The sequence below is a fragment of the Rhipicephalus microplus genome, chromosome X (assembly GCF_043290135.1).
Source record: "Rhipicephalus microplus isolate Deutch F79 chromosome X, USDA_Rmic, whole genome shotgun sequence".
In the NCBI taxonomy this organism is placed as follows: Eukaryota; Metazoa; Arthropoda; class Arachnida; order Ixodida; family Ixodidae; genus Rhipicephalus; species Rhipicephalus microplus.
This window is the reverse complement of record NC_134710.1, coordinates 488,091,807-488,110,248: the sequence shown is the minus strand read 5'-3', so window position 1 is coordinate 488,110,248 and position 18,442 is coordinate 488,091,807. Positions and strand designations below refer to the sequence as shown.

Genomic DNA, 18,442 nt, shown 5'->3' with positions numbered 1-18,442 from the left:
AATTAAATGGTGCGTCTCTTTTTCGATCTGAATTATCAGTTGCTCGTGGGGGCAGCGGCAGAAAGTTAACAGAAGGAACGGCAGTGCTGTCTTTGAGTGACTGTAGATTGTATATTTTGTTCCCTATCATCACAAATGAATGGAAATGCGACGCGAAGCGCTGGAGCTTTGATGCCATCGATGTCGCAAAGTGAGGAGTCTTAAATTTGATTGTTGTGGCTTTCCTAAATTTCATGACGGATTTAATTAAGCTGTTAGGCATAACAGATCGTGTGGTGTATTCGTGCACTGAGCCTCGGTACTTCTCATATAGAAGGAGCAAAGAGAGCTATTTAAGGGCCGGGGATGACATCTGCTTTTTGCCGGTGTCAGGTATCGCCAGGCTGATGCTATAGGCTGAGCCAGCCACCACGGATTAATCGATGGTATCCTCGGGAGCGTGGAGCTTGTTGACAAGTACTCATGATACAAGGCAACCTTTTTAAAAAAAAGGTGCGTAATCTATCTTCCAGTAAAGAACCTATAGATGGTGGCATGGAGTCCGAACGACAGGTGTTATATGTGTCCTCAGTGTGCAAACGTCAGTGTGTCTTGATGACGTGGGGTCTGGCGATAGCTATAGGAACCACCATCGATGCGCTAAGAGGCAAGCCGAGGCAACTTCGGAACGCTTGGACTTGAATACTTTATAATATTATCAGGCTTGTTTTGCTTGCATTGTTTATGATGGGCAAAGTGTATCATGATAAGCCGAGAAAATGTTTTTGTACAGCTGTGCAATTGCTTTGGGTGATACGCCAAATCTCACCTGCGAAGCACTACAATAGATGATAGATGAAGATCAACCACATTTATGTATGATACGTGATGGCTCCGTGATCGATACCTTTCAATTATGACACCCAGGAACTTGTATGGCCAATATATTGTATAATATAGCAAGTGATAATTGCGCCGTAGTTATTCATAGATTTATGCATAAATGCTTCGAGGGTGCACTCTCGGACGAAATGTCGAAGCCTCTATTGTGGAGGTACTTGACAGTTAAAGCGGAAGCTCTGAATTCTCGCTCGAAACTGCGGGCGTGTTATGGCGGACGATCAAATGCAGACATAAGCCTCATACATTGACAGCTTAACCATGCCTAACAGCTGCACAGTGAGCACAATTAGCGTAAGATAGGACAGCACAGGACGGAGTATGCCAACGTGGGGGACATTATGGTAGCTGTAATGTGGTGACAAGGCCACCGAGATGGCGGACGCGCAGTGCGTATCTCTGCGGCCGTTTCGATCGCATGGAGTGAGCGTGTTTTTCAGAGGTGGACGTGGCCCATGGTGCTCCCACTGAGTATCGAAAAGGCTGCCGCGCTGCTGGCGCAGTTGTTTGTGGTCAGAAAAAAGAAAACGGTTCTGCGGTTTTATATAACCTCGTGCTCATCTCCAAATGTCCAGTAAATGTGTATGAAAGGCAAAGTCAATGCCAAGGCATATAAATTTTCAAATAGGCATTTTTTCTGCAGATTTCCACCGCCCATATTGGCTCACTTGTAATTGTGATGCTTCTGCGAGAAATCCTCATGTGCTGAAAATTTGCTACTCTTCGAAGTTTGCGGACTGCGTAATATGGGGCACTGGCGAAGAAGAAAAATATGGACTGTCTCACCGAAGGGAACCCTGGTGGTATACGAAGCAGCAGTGGTGCGCACGGCGTGGACCGGTTGAAACGGGTGTCGACGCGGGTGCTGGAAGAACGGTTTGAAGCGAAACTCGGTGTAGCGTTTACTCGAGTTAATGCTTGCTTGAAACGCTGACACAGGAGGTGGGTTGGGTTTTCTGTACGTTTCATCGCAGAAAGACTGTTCGCTCAGTGTACGCTCGAACGTTGTGAGCGGTGGAAAGAGTGAAGCGATACAGGGGACACGCGGCGAGTGGCGACTGGCTAGAGAGAAAGTGACGTAATCGCGCGCGCCTTTCGAGGGAAAGTGGGACCTACTTGGGACCGCCCCAGCACCTGCGGCCAGGGGAGCGCGTTGCGTACGGAAGGATACCGTTACACAAGCTAGTCACAGAGCTGCTTCACATCTCAACAATTACAGCTTGATCCGTAAGCGACCTCAGAAGAATGTCGGGTTCCACGCTCACAGGTTACGCCCAAATAAATGCCTTTTTCTCTCCTTTCACCGACTTGGCACTGATTTTCATTGGAACACTGTTTCAAGAATTGTAGACGCACTGATGCAATCTAAGCTAGCCTGAAAGCCGCGTTCGCATAGCGCACAAGGCTTCCCACTCGCCCACGAGGCTTCCCAACTTTCCCTTTCTAGCTACATACCGACGCGCTGCAGAAGCAGAAGACATAGAGGAAGGTGCAGGCGGTTGCCATACGTCCAGACCAAAGTAAGTCGCCAGTTCTGCGACGACCACAGGCTGGTTAAAAGCGCATTTTGGCCACTTATGGTTACCCATTCGCACAGTGAGTTTTGCGTTTTTCAGTGGATATGTTGGGCAATGTAACAACGAAGATCAGAATATTTTGCTTCTTCAAGAAGAAATAAACACGCATTTAGTTTAGTTTAATATACCTGGTGTAAAACATTGCGCGTCACATAGCACTGACAATTTGCACTTTCAATTTTTTCTGTAGCGTATTTTACCAATACTTTGTTTTCTTCAGAAAGGCGCAGTTTTGCTGCATGTGCAGCGCTTTTGTTTCGATGCAGTCGAGAGTACTGTAAACCAACACAATACTGACATTGTCATTGCAAGGCCCAAATATAATCAAAATACAGATGACGAAAAAGGAAACTAAAAATACTCAGCCGCTTTCACTGTAATAGACGTGGGAAGTAATTGTAGGTCAGCTAATAGAAGCCTTGTGCATTACTCCTGCAAAAATATTTATCTCTTTACTTCAGTGACATGGTCAGGACACTCAGTTATCTAAAACTTGACTCTGCTTCGGTTGAAATTCTCATAAATATTCCCACGCAAAAAAATAGTACCATGATGTGTTACGGCCGGAATCAATATGATTCAACGACAATAATTAGCCCAGTTTTCGCTCATACACGTCTCCAGAAAGAATATATTTCTCAAATCAAGGTATTTAGCATGGAGACAAAACGGACCATAAGAAAAAAAAATACTGTCACAGAAGAACTGATGCCTACTCACAATTGTCTATATCCGAAGACGTCAGCTGTTTCCAGGCTTTTTTCGTAATTTGTACCAATATAAATGAAGCAACAGAAAAAAGCTGGCATTCACTGCAGTCAGATAATTGTAGCGTTGATGCTTGATTTTACCCGAAAAAGAAACATGCGCACACCAGAATATCACGCGCTCAGCTTTCTGCCATGCTCTCCGCAGCCGCTGGAATCCACAGTGAAGGCGTGCTCTCGCGGTAGCCGGGCGCGTAAGGCGAAACTGGTAGGTTTTGCTTAGAAGCGTGCCAAATGGGACAGACCGAAAGAAACCCGCCGCCCACCCGCTATTTCACAGGCCTTGGTGGAGAGGTCTAGCCATCTTTTCTGCTCACCAAAAAAGCGTCGCATTAAAATACACCTACCTATGCTAGCTATATATATATATATATATATATATATATATATATATATATATATATATATATATATTTATTTATTTATATATATATAACCACTTACTCCGAGCCAATTGAGAGCGGTGAGGTTGGCTCGGTTTGTGAAGCTTTTGTACGAAATAGGTGCAGAGCCACCCACGGCGATTCTAATACTGAACGTAGGTGACCAGTCAACGACCTTATAGTTCGATGATCAACAACGTCGAAATTCAACCATGCCATCTAGATAGGTGTTGTTACCCTCCAAGTACCACTCCAGGCGTCCGATGATCATCTTCTTCAAAACTTTGTCTACACATCTGGTCAATGAGATCAGACGAGAGCTCCGAAAACGACTTCCTTGACTTCAATAGTAGGACCCAGACGACGGGACATCCAGTTGGTCGGGAGCGCACCATCTCTTTAAGATTCATTGTGAAGCTTCACGGGGACGTTCTCGTGCACTCGCCTAGATGCCAAAGGTTCTGTAAGAAATTCTGTCGAGCCTTGGTGCAGACGTGTGTGCACGCAAAGCCATTGCTGTCTTGAGTTCAGGAATGGGAATTGGCCACTTCTCGCTGGGATCACATGGTTGAGCAAATTTTATTTAGGGTGGTAAGCTGATTGTGGCTTTTAAATGACCAGATATTCTGGTACAAAATTCTTCTTCCACTTTCTCCCTGGTGGCTTTTTAGAGAAGGCCAGAGCCTTGATGAGTACTGCTCACGGAGTTTTGTGTGCACACCTCGTGAGATCTCCTTCACTTGTGATAGAGATATACGAGGGCCAAGTAAATCATAAAAAACAATCCAACGTTGTTATTCGAGCTTATCTATCGGACACTGAATCTTCTTCCATAAGGCCGCAGTCCGTAATTCTTCCATTGCCTCCATGCGTGGAGATTTTCGTTGAGCACGTCGTTGAATTGCTCGGAGTTGCTCTAACGCTACTTATAATTCTAGTAATCTCGAAGAGCACGTGAAATGACGCAAAGTGTTGTGTATTGAGCTATCGATTGTCTCCTCTGAAGTGACCTATGCGCTTGACATTGCTCTTCCACGTGAGATTGAAATTTCATCCAGTCTCCTCTTTCAGTGCTATCAGCGTATCGCGTATCTAAGATGGAAACAAACCTTCTAACGTGACATATGGGGGGATTGTCTGACAAGTGATTGTGATAAGAACGCCAAGTGCATAAAAAAAATTACACCATCACCCACTCAAGGGCACCATGACGCGAAGTGAAGTTGCACGAGAAGTGCGTGCCGCTTATAGCGCGTTCACACTTGGCCTCGAAGAGAGCAAAACCGGCGAAACTTTCTGGAAACTGGCTCGTTTCGCCGCCCAAGCAGCCGGAAAACCACGCTACGGAGCCGGCGCGTGAGAATCGCTCTGTAACCGATTTCCCTCCACGCGGAATCGGATCAGTGGTGCGATTATATACAAATTTCAAATCCGGACAAAGGCGGTCTGTTCCATTGAGTCACACGCGATCGGCCCATACAAGACGTGACGATTGCTGTGACATTCTGAGTGACGTGAACTGGGGTGTCACGTGACTGTTTTTCTGCGGTTTTCTGAGGAAGGCGAAGGAACGGTCGGAGAGGCCATCCGAAAGGAACCGGATGGATTGAAATGGCTGCAAGGTGGCCTGGATTGGATTTAAATGTAAGGGCTTCGCGACTTTTCAGCATCCGGGTACTTAGACAACATGGCATTTCCCACTACCATGGGTTTCGTCTCGCCTGTGCGGCAGCTGCAGCCGAGCAGAGACGACAAAGCGAGGTTAAAGATGCATTTGAAAAGATCACTGAAGAAGAGTTCCGGCAATGGTCTCGTCTGTCCGAACGAACAGTGTGTAGCTTGTGCGATAAACTTGTCCCTGTCATCGGATGCCAGCGATCCAGTGGCCTTCCCACAGAGGGAAAAGTGTCGTGTGCGCTGCTATTTTTCGCCACTGGTGGCTTCAAGAGGAGCGTTGGTCGCGAGGAGCACATTGGCAAGACTAAGCCGGCCGTGAGCAACACTATCGATGAGGTGACGCAGACTATCATTGCCGTGGCTGCTAGGAAAAAGCTGGCGGACTTCCCACTGACAACAGCTACTAAGGATGAGGCAAAGGCAGAGTTTGTGCTACGCGGTTGCATCCCAGGCGTGCTGGCATGTGTCGATGGCACGTTGGTCACCATTTGCAAGCCAGAGGGATTCAGACTGGCCGACACGGGTAGCTTCATGTCCAGAAAGGGCTAATATGCCCTGAACGTCATGATAGTAAGTACCGTTAGGATCCTTTCTTACTCACCCATCGGAGCAATTGTTCAGTTGTGACGCCAAAGCTGGAAAAAGTAATAATGCAACGAATAAAAAAGAACCTGCAGGGAACTGGGTGAGAGCTAGTTGGTGGCTCCCAAGGCCTCGGTAATAATAAGTGGCAAGTGTTTTGTGCGTGAGGCACTTGCCGTTTTTGTACTGGCCTGCATGCACAATTGAGTTGTGCATTTTAGAGGTAATCGGTAATATGGGCAGCAGACGTAGCAGAAATATATACACGACAGGGAAGTATTTAGAACACGAAAGTGCTTAGAATCACAATTGCACGAGCTGGCTTTGGCATTTACGAGCGTTCTTTCCCAAGAGCAGCACGTAGGTTTTAACTTATTGGTCATTCAGTGGAAGTCGTAGCCATGTGTACAGCAGAGGAGGGGTTGTTGCCCCTCCCCTCCCCCCTAATAGGTGTGCTACACCCTGTGTTTCCTTCTAAGTGAAGCTTCTTGTATCAATGACTGTACTACCACGCATTGTTTCCTGCGTATGCGTAGAAAAAAAGGGATTTATTCTGAGTATAAATGCAGCACAATTTTATATCGCTCCTCATCGCAGATGTGCAACGCATGGCTGCGCATCCTTGTCATGAATCCATGATTCGCAGATTCGTGACACGACTCCTGGGTGTAAGAATACAACCCACTGCGTGAACGTCTAGCGGCACATCTGCAGCCTGGCGAATATCTGCTTGGTAAGTAGTAATGTATACTAACTGGGGCAGAGCACCCAGCTTTAATGTTTCTATTGCAGGAGACGCAGGGTATCTTGTCGAGTCGTGGCTCCTAACTGCATTTCTTGGTAGTCAACCGCGCAACATTTCCGAAGGCCGATACAACAAGTAGCACGCATTCATGCGCAATGTTGTGTAAAGAAGTATCGCAGTGTTCAAGAGCGAGTTCCGCTACTTGCAGCACTTTCGAAAGATGCTCTACAACCCCGATAGGGCAGCGCAAATGATCTATGCTTGCGTTGCTCTCCACAACATTGCGTTGCAGGCGGGCAACTGGTCCTCAGACGAGTATGTTGTGGACATGCCACCAGCTGAGTATGACAATGGGGAGCCAAGGGAGAGCCATATGCTCACACCACGCAACGTGCTGCTCAGAGACGGCAGCAGCGCAGCGCTGTTTTGGGCCTTTTTGAAATACGCAGGAACGGTGTGTTTTCATGTTTTCATATCACACACATAATTTATTTATACTGATTCTAGTGCATTTAGACATAACAGGGCTGTGTTTGCCATATTTGAATACACAAAGTACTTACTCGTGCTTCAATATGAAGCAAGGTGGCAATGTGAAATTTTTTTAAATGGCACATGAAATATGCAAAAGAAACACCCTTTTCCATATCAGTGATCACAGTCACAACAGAGTAGATTGGAGCAAGCATATATGAGTGGCACTCTGTGCTGAATGTTGCATCACAAAATTGTGCGAACAATGCAGCAACGTCACACAATTTCTTTCATCAGAACGGATAAAAATTGCGATTCCATTAGTAACAGGTTGCATCAACACATAATACATAAGTCCATATCATCTCGTAGTGACTGACTACAAGCATTAAATTGTGCACGCCAGGCTTGACGAACAATTGTGCTCGTCAAGTTGCGGTGGTTTTTGTTCATTGTCCTAAACATTGTATGAATGTTGAAATAACATTTGATTTGAATTCTCGACTGCAGTCATGCTGCAATGCTAAAAAATACGCAAATCAAGACAGCAAACAACCGGCGAGTTATTTCGATAACATACAGCATGAATAATTGGCTCAGCGATCTCGCGGCTCCCAAACCACACCACGTTCAAAATTTATTGCCGCAACGAGTCGTTTACAATTAAAACTAGATAAAATCAATCGCTGGCATATTGCTGTGATGATGATCATTTTCATTTGTGAAACAGTGACATGACCACTTACTAGCTTAGTGCTCTTAAAAAAGACTCAGAATGTAGTTGTTGTACATTAGCCTCATTGTGCTGAAATGAAAATATCACAGTGAACGGCAGCACAGTGTGATGCAAAAAGATATCACATTACTACACTATGTGGTAATGCTGCATAAAAAGCGCAGTGAGCTAGAAAGCACAGTGGTGCAATAAATTATCACAGATGCAATAACATAAAATGCCAACTATACACTCGTGGTCTCCGTGTGAATGACTAGGCACCTTTGAAATGTGGGGAAAAAACACTGCCACTGGAGCAGCTCGAACATACATTGAGAAATGCATATATCGAACATAAAAATGCTGTACTACTTGTACAAAGTAAATGCTAACCTAAATATAGTAACATGTACTAAATGCAAACAAAAACGTATAAAATAGAGCATGAACAGCAACACGTAAACATGTCAAAAACACTAAACGATTGATGATTATTAAAACGTTGAAAACATGGTGAAATACAAACTAAAATATGTAAATGTCTCCCGAAGCGTATAAAATTGATCATGAACAGCAGCACCTAAACACATTGAAACCGACAAATCATTATTGAATGATGACAAGAAAAAACATTGAATACATGACAAAAAATTAAACTAAACTACGTATCCCTTTTTCGCAGAAAGCCCTCAGCCATGGCCCGTGCCAAGGAATGAACTGCCTGCAGGACGCCCTCCTGCAGTAAGACGGTAAGTTGGGCCAGTTGGTTAGAATCCATCGTGAACTTACTTACAGCGCAACACCAGAAAAAATACAGGACAGGGAAGGAGTAGAACAGAAAGAAAAGACGGCGCTGACTCACAACTGTTGTTTATTGGAAAAAACGGGGTGAAAAGGATATATATAGGTACTTGAAGCCTACATCACAACATGCGCAAACTGCGAGGTGCACCGAGGTAGCGTTATTACACTCATGGCAGTAAACAAGCTTGGCCTAAATAACTGAATTCTTTGTCATCCAGTGTGACGCATGGCTGGTTCACGCCAGTACAGATAGTGGTGCGACACGGCCGAATTCACCAGCGAGTTCCTCTGGCGCATTGTACGTCTGACGCTTACGGTGAAGAAGAAAGCAAACTTGGTACAGGGCCATGTGCTTAACCTTAGCGCAACGCCAATACCGGAGGGACATGAGAGGGTGCTGGGACTTGGCCCGAAGTACTGCTACGAACCCCGCCTGAATCCCTTTGAAAAGGTAGCCACAGCGAGGGCGGTCACAAGGTGTGCCAAGGAAGATGAACGCTCAAGGTGTGTTTCGGACTGTATTGATACCATTGCCAGAACGGGAAAGGCGCGGGGGGGGGGGGGCACGGACTCACTAAGACCGCTAGTGGATTTCCTTTGTGAAAAGAAACTGCATGTACTAGTGGCCGATAAAGAAGGATACTTTGCCATTATGAATTCTGAAGCGTATTCACAGAAGAGCGAGGCCGCAGTTAAGAAAAACTTCAGGCGTGTCAGTGTTAAGGCCACAGAAGTAAAACACAAAGCGCTTTCCTTGTTAGAAGGAATGAATCTGCAACGTTTGGCAGCCAGCGTAAAGAGGGGGCGAAAAACCTGGAGTTAGAAGTTTTTTTTACGGTGAAATCGCACAAGCAAGACATGCCTTTCCGGGCCATAGTCTCAGAAAAAAGGTAGCTGGAAGTTATATGTTTCGCGTTTTCTGCAAGAGAACCTAGCATGCCTGAATATTGTTGACCCTTTCTGCATACCGAATTCAGATTTTGTGTGCGAGTACCTCAAAAATAACTCGATGAGCCTACGTAGCGCCTTCAGTGTTGACGTGGAAAATTTATATTATGTCCTTCCGCATTGCCAGGTTATGAAATGCGTAAAAGCCTGCATTGTGTTTGACAACGATGAACAATCTGTCATCGATGGTTGTGGTATTTCTTTAGAATCTTCTCTTGAACTTTTGTCATTTTACCTTGAAAGTACCTTTGTGTCGTGGCGGGGGGACCTTTATGTACAAAAGTCTGGTGTCTGCATAGGGTCGAGCGTGGCCCCTATTATTAGTGACATTATTTTAGGCTACATTGACAGGCAGCTGGAAGGTCACCTTAGTAAGTGCTGCAGTGCTGTTTTTCGCTACGTCGATGATTTTGTATGTTTTTCTCACAATGACATTCACCATAAGGACATTGACCACATTCTTAAATTGTTCAGTCAGCATGGTATAGGCCTCACCTTCACTCACAAAGTCTGTAAAGATTATGAGCTACAGTTTCTTGACCTAAAGCTAACTTTTGGTAAAGATCATTTGTGCGGGAAATATGACCCAAGATCAGTTAAGCCTATCTTAAACTACAAGTCTGGCCATTCTAAGATTGTGAAGAGAGCGATTGCAAAGACAATTTTAAATGCGTCGCTCAGGAAATCCTGTGTGCACGTGTCGAATACTACTTTTCATAACCAGGTAAAACGCTTAGTAGATGCTGGGTATCCTGACAAGGTGATTTCGTCTGTGTGTGAGTCAATGGTTCGGAGTGTTAAGCTCGTGAAACACAGAGCAGCCCAAGAATATTCTGATGGAAAAACAAAAGGAGCAGTTTTTCTTTATGTACACAAATTGGCGCATGAGCTGAAAAACGTAGGCTCAAGGTATGGTGTCGACGTGCTTTTTTACGCCAAACATAAGGTAGGTCGCATTTGCCCGATGGTTGATAATGCGCTGAGGAACAAACAGGCCAAAGGGAAATGCGCTGTGAATCATAAGAGCAAGTACATTGCATGCGTAAAAAAAAAAGCTGTGCATTTAACTCCATTATCGTGTGGTATAGGGAGTACGTGGGACCAAAGAAACGATGTGTGAATGTTCGTTTAAGGAAGCATGAGTTATCTCTTCAAGGGATCGCGCGACTTCATATGCTGGAACATTGCAGGTCATGCGGTTGTCGTCCCATTTTCGAGAGAACTACCATCATCTTCAAGCATTCTAACCAGCTAACTAGAGAAATCGCTGAGGCAAATCATATAAAGATTAGGGGTAGCAAGTGCGTTAATGAATCATCCGTCACACTGGACGAAAAAGAATTAAGTTATTTAGGCCAAGCTTGTTTATTGTCATGAGTGTGATAACGCTACCTCGGTGCACCTCGCATTCTGCGCATGTTGTGATGTAGGCTGCAAGTACCTATATATATAATTTTCACCCCGTTTTTTCCAATAAACAACAGTTGTGAGTGAGCGCCGTCTTTTCTTTCTGTTCTACTCCTTCCCTGCCCTGTATTTTTTCTGGTGTTGCGCTGTAAGTTCACGCCCTCCTGCGCCGCTGCCGCCTTCTCCTGTGCTGCTGCCACACGCCGTACTGCAGAAGCGATGCAGGTGGTTGTTGTTCTCATCTTCCGAAGCACCTGCTATTGATCATCGTGGTGGAAATGTTTAAGTGAGCTGCCGTTAAACCCTTAACCATCTCGTAGCTGGAAGTTGCTGCTGCTGCCAAGAATTGCAACGGGCACAACAATTTCCCCTCAGCTGAAGATCAACTGGCCTGATGGCATCCTTTGAAAGTGTGAAGCTTTGCGTACAAGCTATGCCCTTCTCGTGCGAACCAACAAACAGTTGTTGGAACTACTCTTTATTAATCTCATCAAATGCATCTCTCACCATCAAACAGCCCTTTTCAGGGCTAACCAACCTTTTGCCCGGCAGTTTATCGTTGCAGATATCCGATACCGTGCCTCTCAATACAATGCATGGTCTTATTTACAGCCCATGTTGGTTTCAGTCATCATAATAGAGCACGGAGCATGTTTACGCCCCTTACGTAAATATAAACAAAGGGTCTACTCACCTTGAGCACCTTGTCACCCTGCTGAAGGTTCTGGTTCTGCTCTCAATAAAGCCCTAAGTTCTCGGATGCTTGCGTGTTACTGTGTCACTGCCATCTGCAGCCGCTTCAGTGGCCTCCACATCCATTTCCACCGCAGCAGTGGGAACATCTCCTACTGGAAAGTGTCGTAAGCATGATCTTTCTGAAAGTAGGTATTCGTTGCTCTGGCTATATTACAAACTTACGTACTAAACATCTGAGGAAACATCTTCTGCAGCTATTCAGTGGTCATTGATATCATGTATTACCATTTTAGTACATGCACTTGCCCGCAGGAATTGCGTGTTTTATGATAAATTAATACCCCTTGTACTGCAAGGGCTCCAAACTGAGATTTTAGTTATTAAACCCACCCACTTTTGAATTCTTTTTCCTGCGCTATATTCCCGTTTAACAAGGTTCCGCTAAAGGCACTTCTTCAGATATCAAACTCTGTCATGGCACCACTCAGGAACTCGTGATATGCGGGAGAGTGCTTACCTGTTGATAGGTGAAACCAGAGACGCCCCTGAAGCGTGTCATCCCAGTCAACTGTAAAACCTGGCCGCGGAAACCAGGCAGCCAACTCCCTCCAGTGCCCCTGAAAATGTACACCAATGTCAAACAACAAATCGCCCGCGCCATTCGACGGTCACTCACGTTTGTGCCTCTCTGATGGCGGCGGCGTCACGGCGGGCCTTGTGCACCAGCCAGCGCCACCAAGCCTGCCACTCCTGCACAGGCCCATCATGGTTCAGCAGCGCGTCGCTGAGCTCTTGCCACAGCCGCCGTCAGTCGGCGATGGTGGCGCCGTGCCGCAGCTCGATGGCTTTCGCCACGAGCTGCAGATGTTAGCCCATAAAGCGAACACCAGTGCGAGCTGAGCCTCGGAAACGCGGATGAGCCGCTGCTGCTGTTGGCTACTGGTGCCGTTGCCCTCCGCCTTGATTGCGCTCGACTGAGCCAACAACTTCGAAAGTTGCGCCGTTTAGGTTTGTATAGTGGTGGAGTCATGGGAACAGTAACTGCTTGAAACGGGGTCGTATTTAGCGCCCCTACTTACTGTTCCGCTAAATTTAGCGTCATTTCAAAACAATAACGGAAAAATACGTTTGCATTGTGCCGTATTCCTTATTCAGCGTTTGAAAACTAGTGCCAACACATTTCGATAGTGAGCAATAATAGCTAAACATTTTTCAGCACGTTATAAACACTTTTCACTTTGCTATACGGTCGCCAAGTCGACGTCAAAATATTTACGCAAGGCTTCCTTTCCCTCATTGGCTGTTCACTTCCCTTCGTCCTCGCGACCGCTGCAGACCGCCCACTTTTTGACGTCACCGACAGACCAGCTCCATCCGGATTTGGAATTTGTACATATTTGCACCACAGGCTTCCGCTTCACAGTCTTGGCAGCGCTATATCAAACCACGTGACCGAAGCAGCTAGCGGCAGATTCAACATGGCGGCACAGGCGTCGGTGGTTGCTCGCATCGGCTCAAATCGCAAACGACCCGTGCAGCACAACGAAGCTTGATGGCCTCAACGAGGACACGTTCATCGAGAGCCTGACTTGGATTACCATCGCCGAGAACTCTGGAAGTAGACGGTGCAGCGGCTGCGAGTCAACATGTTCCAACGTGTCTCGCGTTTGTGTACAGCCAGCTGAATGTACCGCTGCAGCTGCCGGTGCGTTCGCTGGTATCGTTCATGCTGGCATATCTCCCGAAACAACGTTTGAAAAGGCGCGAGATGTTTCTTTACTTTACTTTGCGTGAGTAACTGAAATTCGGTAGGAAGTTTAATTCTCAGAAAGCAGGCAAAAACAAACTAATTGCCAAGGTATCGACGGCAGCGGTAGCGAGATGGGGCAGAACGAATGTGAACATCTTCGACGGTTGCGGTCGTGGTTTTGCAGCCGCTCTGGCACTTTCATTTCTCTTCACTGCTCAAGTGAAAATGCGCCATTACGCGAAAAGATTGTCCTCCCACCTCCTTGTTCTCAGTGAGAGAGGGCCATCTATCAACGGCTATCAACAACGCAGATCCGCTCTGTCTCGCGGAAACGTAGAACACGTTACCACGAGGAACGTAGGAGGGGGAAGCGTAGGAGATGAGAGAGAAGGGCAGGTGGATGCACATGCGCAGTGGAGGCGTGGACGCTGTACTGCTGAGGAGGCGTTCTCTTGCCTCTTCCGGTGACCCGGAAGAGATGGCAGATGGTAGGGGAGGAGTGAGAGCGGGAGGGGCGCGCATGTGCTGTAAGGGTGGTCACGCCGAACACTGGATTCAGCTCGACTTTAAACGCTTGGCAATCAAAACATTAAAGTACCATCACTAAAAAAAGTTAATTGTTGGAGACGAAAAAACTTCAAATTTCTGCCTTTTGCATCGATCTTTATATATCTGCAGAGTGTGTGATGCACATTGCAGTATCCATGTAGATGGTGCATGAATGGGGTGTTGAGGACAGGATACTTTGTAGTGTTTTAAGGTCAAACTGAAATATTGAAGCTAAGTAGGCACCCACAACAGTGATTTTAGGTATCTTTTTCACTGTTACACATATTAATTGGTTGTCGTCAAGATGGGACACAGCCTGAAGAATGTAAGACAGGTTACAGAGAATAAACATGAGAAACTTGCAGTTTTAGGCACTTGTAGGAAACAGAATTATTTCATATTTAAAAACTGTCCTAGCATTGATAAGCTCGGCTCGCAGATGACTATAATTAGAAATACTATAGTGTCCATGAACAGTCGGAAATCGGCGATGCAGGACCTGAGTCCCCGGGCATTCCACTACAAAATCGCTGCCTTCGGACGTTTTCTCTGAATGAGAGTGGCCGTTGAGCCAATATATACCCAAGGGCGGCCAGTCTTGAGCTAAAAGCGTTCAGTCCTTAGACGGTACTTCTGGATTACGTGTGTGCGTGGTCATTACCAATACGTCAAAGACATTATTTAGGATCTCTTAAGGGCTAACACGTGCTGATTTGTATTCCGAAAGACCACTGTTGTAGGAGGTTCCTTTTGTGAAGGCGGCTTCCACTGTGGATCTTCCAGACGTATATATTCTACATGCATGTGGCGGCCATTATTCGCTACAGAGAAAAATTTGCCCGTTTTTATTTTGCTACGTATGCACTCACTATACTGAAAACTTTAGCGGGCAGAGCTCTCAGGTGAGTCGACGTTGTCCATCGTGCGCACCTTCTGTGGTGACATCGTCTTCCCCGGACGTTTTAAGCGGCTTCTGCACCATTTGATTGATAATCATTTTGTGCTAAAGCTGTTCTGTGCGATTTGCTTAATACTAGAAATTTATTTTCCTATGCAAGGACAGTCTGAAAAAGAAGCAGTGTGAGCACCTTGACAGTTAAGACACTTCACTAAGGTAGCACTGTAGTTATCTTCCGAGTGCAGTTCTGCGCATGGGGGCACCCTGCAAAGTTCGTGCAGAGACCTTTCACGTGGCCGCTTTTTCGGCAGTTAAAGTGTTGCGCAGGTTTTAGAATATATGGACGAACTTGGTGACAAAAGAAGCCAACCTACAAATTTCAGGGGAAGCGGTCACCTTTGAACATTGTTTTCACACAACGTGTGTTGCCGAGGCAGCAGACATTTAGCATGATGTTATCTTCGCTCACTAGTTTTAGGAGCACATGAAGGTCTGCTTTAGGAATTTTAGTGTCGACAGCGTAAATAACAAATGCTGTTGAAGCACCATCTCATGGATCCGAGATTGATGTTTCTCGGCTGCGTTTACCTGCATGGTATACCCGCATACGATATGCAGTAGTATGCAGGTACTTGCCACACTTTAACCGGTTATAAATACCCTGAAACGGCGAGAACAGACATTGATAATTTAAATGCGAGATCGTTAAAAGAAAGTGATATCGCCAGAGCTGACCCGACGAATGCAAATAAGAAAACAGAAAGAGAGAGAGAATCAGCTTTATTGTGCTCGAAGACACGGTGGTGTGAGCTTGCAACAGACGGTGTGGTTCCGTATACGCTCTCCCTGTTCTGCAAAAAGGAAAGAGGCACTCTGGCACACATCATAGCCGAGTGTAAGGACCTTAACTCTTCAAGACGCTATGTACACACTTGTGTACACAACTCGTTTCCGTTATTTGCATCAAGTAGAAGATATGAAAGAGCAAGATATATCGTACATTAGATGAATTGAACCTCCTGCACGAATAATGTGATCTCATTTAATATCATTTTGCAGTGCACTGAATTATATGATCACTTTTCTGAAGGCACTACTACGCTTCCTGCAAGCAATGTGAAAAGCGGAAATTTTCCTTGCTCACAATGGGCATAACAAAAAATAAATTTGCACTATATTTCTAGCCTGATATTATATTCAATTTATGCCAGAAGTAAGCATCAGTCACTTCAGGATAACGATATATTTATTTGCAACTTCATCAGAACGAGTTACCATTACATACATAGATTCCACAATTATCTCATTATTATTGTTGCAATAGATTATTGAGTACCTTGAAGTAACGTTGTAGTGATTCAACACATTTACAGGCATTTCCTAATGGTTGGCGTCTGAAAGGTTAAGGATCCCCCACCTCCCCTTTTCCCCACACAGCCAATCCCCAGCTACCCGAGCAATGGGAAACCTTGTTGTTCAGCCCCGCGCTGCCGACACAGCTTGAATTGACAGCCAGGAGCCAGGAATTACTGAAACAAATCAAAATCTCGGTAGGAATCACCTCCCAGCGTTTTTTTGCGGCAGTCAGGGATTTTACCACAAAGCCGCGCCGTGTCTTGAAAGTGCATTGCAAAATGACCACGTGGAGGCGTTACATTCGTCAGTTCGCAGTCCAGGCCCTCTGACTATATAACTAAACACTAAACGGTGCACATCTCCTATAATGAAGCTGTCATGTCGGAATAATATAAATATATGGTTCAGTGTTGGCTTAGCTTCTATAGCATTCTAATGAACATAACATATGTATTTATATGATTTAGCAAGCAATGTTAAAGTGTTGCTCGATCCCACAGGAATCCGGTAAGAGGTTTCGTATGATGTTCGCATGATCGCACTTAGTCAAAGTCAGTCATTTAGTTATCATAATACTGGAATCTGCTCTAATGTGAGTGCTGACGCTATGTCTGACCATAGGTTACCTTTTAATTGCTGGGGTAGTGGACATTCTTGTTATGTCTATGAGGTATAAGCAACTACTACAGTTAAAAAAAAAGCTTCGATACACTTAGTGACGCTTGTCTGAAAGCCGTAAAATGCAGTGTATAGAATATATCTCCGACTGCTGCTCACAAAACTAATTCCCACAAGGTGTGAGATTGGCCAAGTTTTTTCAGACTCGTGACTTTGATGGCCATTTCATCCCTACATGCTCTACATGGTTGCAGCCGTGTTCATCGTACTCTCTAGAAAGCTAAGTCGGCCGCACTGCCCTGAGACGTGGCCACTGATGATAGTTTTACCATATTTAAAACCAACATCGCCATGCTACTGTTCTTTCCACGCCTTTCCCTATTGCTTCCCCTTGCCTCAGGATGAACGCCCACTCAGAAAGTGCTGGAGTTGCTTTTCATAAAAAAAAAACAATGGTGTATGGTTGCTCCCATGTGCTTCTTTCCTTTAAAGTTATTCAACACTGAGTGCCAATACTGTACATTCAAAAGACTGTTCTTCGCGGCCTACCTTGCGGTGAAGCATTTCAGCAGTTCCTTCAAGGGGGAAAATTTGCTGCTGTTGTGGACCACAACAAACTTCGTTTTGCATTACGTTCTCCCAAAACCACACATACTCTGCGTGAGCTCCGGCACCTTCCTTTTAACCTTATCAGACGAGAGGAAAAAGCAGGCAAGGTGACCTCATAAGAACTTTGTATTTTAAACGTTTTTGCAAGAACTAAAAATCAAAAACAGCAATTTAGGAGAAGCAATTGATCGTGCTCGTTTGGGTACATCAGGCCTAAACTGAGTATAAATCAAAACAGCCAATTTTGTTTTAGAAGGCAAAGAAACTGCTCATAGTTTGTGCGTTGAAATCAGATTTTTGTGCTCTTATCTTCATTTCGGAGTATTAAGTGAAGCTTTGGGGGCACATGCCCAAAAAATGTCCCTGCTTGTCAAATTGGGCATCATATTGAACATGCCTTGCTATGTTAAGAGGCTGCAGAGGCTCGTAGATTAGAACATTCAGCTCTATTACATTTAAAAATTTTTGCATTTGCGTGTGGGCGAATCAGTAATTTTGGTAATTTTGCTAATTTGTTTTTAAGCTTGAAATATTCGCAAGTGTTTTTTGTTGGGACACTAATGAGCTTGAGTCATTCATGTTTTTCATCCTTCACTTTATCGCGACTAGGTAAGGAAAAGGGGGATGATTATCCTGATGGTCTTTTTTTTTTTTGCATGGATATTTTTCCTGAATCAAGGCACGTAAGAACTAGCAAGCTCACTGGCGCACCAATATTTCAGTAATAATGTTACTATTAATCAATCAATCAATCATACCTTATTTAACCTGCCCAAGAACAACTACAAAGTTTATGTGCAGGCACACGTAAAAATAAAACAATAAAAAAACAATAAAATACAGTGCACAAAAAAATCAAATAAAAAGAGCGTAAACACAAATACAAAATAAAATCCGCTCAAGATAACTGAATTATAAAAGACCAAATCAAAATCATGAAATGGCAGTGAAAAATAAAGGGGAATGTACCCAGCCATGTAGAAGGCTTCCTAAAACACGAGAAAGGGA

The 18,442-nt window shown here is 45.0% G+C and overlaps 1 protein-coding gene across 19 annotated transcripts in view; it reads left to right on the top strand.

Moving 5' to 3' along the window:
• LOC119160779 (retrovirus-related Pol polyprotein from transposon 412) overlaps nt 1-18,442 on the top strand; it is a 400,026-nt gene that overhangs the window by 16,103 nt on the left and 365,481 nt on the right. For 15 of the 19 annotated variants that reach the window (XR_012887749.1, XR_012887750.1, XR_012887756.1 and 12 more), the window contains 2 exons: nt 6,512-6,598; nt 8,482-8,548. The exons of 3 other annotated variants lie outside the window; for them this stretch is intronic. The gene's annotated coding sequence lies outside the window, so the exon portion shown is untranslated. Of the gene's footprint in view, nt 1-6,462; nt 6,599-8,481; nt 8,549-18,442 lie in introns of all 19 variants that reach the window. One more of the 19 variants, XM_075880917.1, reaches the window with a different exon arrangement.